We start from the raw sequence: 6,000 nt of genomic DNA, 5'->3' as shown, positions 1-6,000 counted from the left end.
GCAACTCTTAGTTGTGGATGAGATCAGCTAAGGGATTCAAGTGCGCAGCATCCTGCTGGGATCAGAAGCGTATGAGCATAATTGTACCTTGTATCAGTGGGATATTGATAGGGGTTCAACTATAGGCCAGTACGAAGTTAGTTTGTAGTAGGCTAGTGACTGTAGCGGCTTAATACAGTGTGTGTTCAATCTGGACTAGGTCCCGGGGTTTTTCTGCATTTGCGGTTTCCTCGTTAACAAAATCTCTGGTGTCTGTGTTATTTATTTTCCGCATTATATTTGTTTATATAAATAATACAAGTTGTGTGTTCGATCTAATCAATTGGAAATCCAACCTTTGGTTGTTGATTGATATTGATTGATCCTTGGACATTGACCTTTGATACCGTCCAAGTTTATCTCTCTCTAATCAGGACTCGCAGTTTGCTTGAGTAAGAATTAGATTGAGAGATAGAGATATTAACTCCTTGAGACACTATATACAAGATTGATTCTGACTGTCTAGTTTATTTTCTAGTAGAGTGTTTTGGAGATTGTCCATAAAGATTGCTAAACGAAATATTGGGTGGTGTTGTTAGACCCCCCGCTTTTTCAATTGGTATCAGAGCAGGCAAACACGTTCAAGACCTAATCAGTCTGTGTTTGTAGCGATCTGACTCTATGGACGGGAGTACTATCTCTGATAACGCTACACCAATTCAGATCCACTCACGTAAGTCTCAACTGTTTGAAACTTCTGAGAAGAACTCAAAAAACTGTTCATTGACTGAATCCCCTTTCGACTGGAAAAAAATCCCTTGAGGATCAGTTGGATGATCTGTTGGATGATCTGTCGAATGATAGTGATTCAGAAAAAGGACAGAGTATTGATGAGGAAGTCTCTCAATATATCAAGTTGTTCAATCGTGCTCTGAAAGAAGAAAGGACAACAACTGCTCTAAGAAAATACATTGGTCCTCTCTGCCAAGAAAACAGAAAGTTGAGAGAACTCTTTAAAGGTTATGATAGTGGATACAAGCTCTTACAAGCCACTGTTAAAGATCATAAAGAAGAGGTTCACTCAAAAAATTCTGAATGTGATAATCTTCTTCGAAATCTTTTTTTGTTAAAAGAAAGACTTTCCGAAACAGAAGCAAGATGTGAATCTCAACAGAAATGTTTTCATAACAAAGAACGCAACTTTCTTGCTAAAGAAAAGTCATTGGAAACTAAGCTCAATGATGCCTTTAACAAGGTGGAATCACTGGAAGAAAATCTTAAGAGATTTAGCACTAGCTCTACAAAGTTATCTTCTATGCTTGGAGCATGTAAAGAACATCGTGACACACGTGGTCTGGGCTATAAAGAATAAACGCTCCAAAAGGTAGTAAGACTAACTTTGTCAAATCTGGTAATAAAACTCCAGGTGAAAGACCCCTAACAGCTAGTAATGCTTCTGGTAACAAGGACCCTGCTTCTCCTAAATCGACTCAGAAGAAAACAAATAAGAATAAGTCCTTTAACTGCTACTACTATGGGATCAAAGGACATTCTGAGCAGAGATGTCGACTTCGGTTGCGAAATGAAAAACTTCATAACATGCTTGTATGGATGCCCAAGGAAGTTGTTAAACCAATGTCACACACTGTCAAAGTTAACAATGATAGCTCTTATTTTGACTATGTTTTCAGAACAGACAAAGGCAGTAGAAGGAAGAACGAGAGTGGTACTAAGCGTGTGGATCCACCAGGAAAAAGGAAAAGACACAGAAGAAAGAAAGAAGAATTAAACGGTTCTGCTACTCTCAAAAGGGATTGTAATACTTCAAACTCTAATTGCTTACATGTCAACAATAGAGTTTCTGATTTAAAAATCAGTATAAACAAACTCAAACGGAATATCAAGAAAACATGGAATACGGCTAACCCAGGTACTCCTAAAACTCCTCTTGATACTACTTCTTCATCTATAAATACCAATGAAAAAGAAAATGAAGAAGTAAGTATTGGTGAGTAGAGTTCTCATCTTATTTCTCCTTGACATACTCATATGCATCTCGTTCTAATTATGTCTAGTTAAAACGGGATGCTCATGTCTCTCAAGATCACTGTCTTGAGAAAGCTGTCAAATTTACACTTAATTTGGTATTACTTATGTTTGTTTCCTTCCAGTTTGTCTTCTTTTGTCTTCTTCATCTTTTTGGGATTCATGGTCTATCTTAGGCCCGTTTTCTCCAGTTTGCACACCGACCTTCACGAACGTCTCGTCTCTATGTATTTGGATCTCTTCTTATTTATAATGAGAAAAGAAAGGTTTTCTAAACATCCTTTTTGTGCATAATAGAAAGAAGCTACAGGGTTTATGATGTTGAGTTATGTCCGGTTAATATCGGATGCTTTTATGCTCTTGATCATGAAAACGAAGACAAACTTCCAGTTCAGATCTCTTCACAGCTGGTGGGAAATCTTTTTCAAGATTTTAGGATAGTTCGTGAACAACTCGGGATCGCTTCAAGGAATCTGGATTATGTGAAGAATCTCTTGAGGAAGGAAATTGATGAACTTTATCTTGTCCGTTCTCTAGTTTCTAACAAGGCTTAGAATCCTTGATTTCCTTGTAGATACCTAGTATGTCTTCTTTTTGATTAGTTGGAAGAATAACTAGTGTTGAATAGCGATGATTGTGACTACACATAGCTATCTTTGTTTTCAACTTCTTATTGTTATTTTTTAGGTTTATGGTATTAAATTCTAAAAATATTTTGAGGATGATGGTTTGCAATATTGTTAATGGTTTAATGTATTGAAATATTTTTATGGGATATGTATTGTTTGCGTCCGTGAACTTGAAGGTCCCATATTTTGTCAAAAGTAAAGTCGTTCATGATCGATATTCACATATTGGTTTAAAGGATGAATAGACTTTTGACAAACACAAAAGTTAAGCCTATATTGTCAATTCTTTTATGGAAGATAGGTTAAAATCTTTTGTGAACAAGGATAAAGTCTATTATGTCATTGTTATGATAAAAAGATAGAATAGATCCTTGTATGTTATCCACGGTATTGATCTTTATCGATTCAATTTATTTTGTTACCGTGAAGGCTCCTTTGTGTATCTTATGTTGAGAACGATATGACTAAGTCGATTTTTATTGGAATGGTTGGTTATTCCATAAGATGTTATTTGTCGAGCATTAGAAACTAAGTTAATCAACTTGTTTGGTTATTTAGTTTGTACTCTGTAAGCTTTATCACTTATGTTGAGTACATGTACGGTTAAGGATGTCATATTCTATGATAATCTTAATCGGGGTTCCATAATTCTCTTATGTTGAGCCCAAAAAATTATTAAATTGATTACTTCGGTGATTAGTTTGGTAATCTGTTATCCAATTAGATTAACTGTAGGTTCTCTTGTAATTAATCTAGTTGAAGGTTTCATATATTCCACAAGTTCTTGTGTTGAGTATATGAACGGCTACACTAACATGTTCTATTGGTTATTGTAGTCATATATTCTGTAAGGTTTTCCTTATGTCGAGTATTTGAACGGTTAAGTTGTCACCTCCATATGACCAATTTAGTCGTAGCTCCGTAAGTTTACTTATGCTGAGCATCTTTCAATTAAATTAATCATGGGTTTACTTGTGATTAATTTAGTTGAATTTTGGATATCATAATCACTAATCATGGTTTTTGGTATTCATTCAAATCCTTGTTTCTTTCGAAATTAAGGTCGCTCTTGTTGTTCCTTTTTGGGAATGATATCAAATGGGGGAGAGTTCTTTTGAACTTGTGCTTAATGGTCATATCTTTGTGGGGAGTGCGGCTGTGGAATTTTTAGGGGTTATCTTGTATCTTTAAACTCCTTGATGAATGTTGTTAGCTTCGGCTATATGATTGCATCTAAATTAAGTTGTTATGTGTCTTTCTTTTAGTCATGAAATATTTCTCGTGGAAATTTCATTATGAACCCGTTCTTGTACCTTTACCAATTTTATTGACAAAAAGGGGGAGAAATATTGTAGGTCACACTACAAATACATATGGTTCTCAGATCATTGTGTAAGGGGGAGTGGTTTCCATGATCGAGATGGAGTATTGACTAAGGGGGAGTGATACATATCACCATAGTATTATTGTTGAAGTCGTGATACAATTGGACTTTGAGGTAACATAATCTATGTCACTGTATAACATTGATTGAGAATTTCGAGTTCTCTCATTGTTAAAGCGCTACAGATCTTCAACAACGGTGATGCTAAACTTACAACCTTTGGGATCACTGGAGTACTTGGAAAGGACGAAGATTTCAAGGAACGTTGAAGAATTGGACTTATGGAATATGAGATTTTTAGTTTCATTATCTTTTTTGTATTCCATATGTATTGATAGTTTTGTCACTAAAATTGACAAAGGGGGAGATTGTTAGAGCATAGCTCGGTCAACCTCGCATGCGTTGTTATCTCAAGCATGTTTGTCAATGTTAGTGATCAAAACTATAAGTCTTGATTTCTAGTCTATTATAGCTAAGTCTCGGACTAGGTTAGAAGGTGTATTTGAGCTCAAGGACTTCATGGCGATTCATCAGACAAGAAGAAGAACTACTCAAGAAACCGGTGGAACTTCTCGACAAAAAGGTATGTGAAGACTTGGACTCATCTGTCACTCCAAAGTCTATCTATTTTATCTCCTACTTCTTGAGACGAAAGTCGTATGCTATATATATAGACTATGATCATACAGTAGATATTTCGAGCTGAGTATATCTCTCTTATCTATATCTCGAAATGTGTGTTGGTAAGGCGTTTCGCTTCGACCATAGTTTTCTTTACCTAGTGACGAAAGTCATGAATGTTTCAATCACTTTGAAAATTGCTTTGACGAGAAATAATGTAACAACTATATAACGTCCTCTAAGAATGTTTCAATGATTGGAATAAGAGTTTAGATTACATAACCATGGATTCCTTGAACCGAAGTTATCCAACTTTGTTGATCAAGAGAAATCGGTAGGATTGTGGAATTGGCTTGCCAAGTACGCGAACTGGCGGAAGTTCTCATCCCGAGAATTACTGCTGGGATTTCCAATATAACTCGTTTGCTGATAAGTCCGCGAACTGGCGGAAGTTCTCGACCGAGAATTTCTGCTGAGTTTGGAAAACTCAACCGATGTACTTAAGTCCGCGAACTTGTTTGTGAGCTTAAGTGGTTATGATCTAAAGATGATTTGTGAACATATTTATTAAATTATCAAGGAATGCTTTATGCAAACCGTGGCTATAATGTTCATGAACCGATTCAATCGAATCGAATTATCTTTGTTTCAATTGTGTCTTGTGTAGTTACATAAGATCTCATAGCAATTGAACAACTCTTTAACTAGTTCGTGTGAGCCAGATGAACTAGTTATGGTGAAGGAGAAAATGGTTGGTATGAAACACTCATATGGTTAACTTTTGGTTACTTTATTGAACCAACATACACGTACACGTTTGGGAACGGTTTTCACAAACCCAGTAAACGTGTATGGTATTGTGTATGACAAGCTAAATATTTCGATCTAACGGTTGAGAGATATTAGTTTGAATCTAAATCAGGTTTTCATCTAATGGTGGATATGGTTTGCTTAGTAACTAAGACAAAACCCTGATTTGAAGACTATATATAGGGGACATCTAGCAATGGGCAAAACTAATCCCCACACGTCCGTGTGCTACTAGTGCGCTCGTTAGAGTCGATCTCCATTAACTCTTGGGTTTCTTCTCGAAACTCGAGTTAACGACTTAAAGACTTTATTGGGATTGTGAAGCCAGACCTATACTACTTTATCGTAGTTGTGTGATATGATCTTGCATCTTCTATCGTACGGGTACAATCTTTGATTGGCTTGAGATCGTGAGAATTCTCCGATAGGCAAGATAAAGTAATCACAAACATCTTCATCTCTATGTTTGTGATTCCTCAACACCACCTGTGTAGTCAGGAATGATTGTTTGAGTAGGTGATTGATTAATCT

The sequence above is a fragment of the Papaver somniferum genome, chromosome 1 (assembly GCF_003573695.1).
Source record: "Papaver somniferum cultivar HN1 chromosome 1, ASM357369v1, whole genome shotgun sequence".
NCBI classification, from domain to species: domain Eukaryota; kingdom Viridiplantae; phylum Streptophyta; class Magnoliopsida; order Ranunculales; family Papaveraceae; genus Papaver; species Papaver somniferum.
This window is presented reverse-complemented; position numbering follows the sequence as displayed.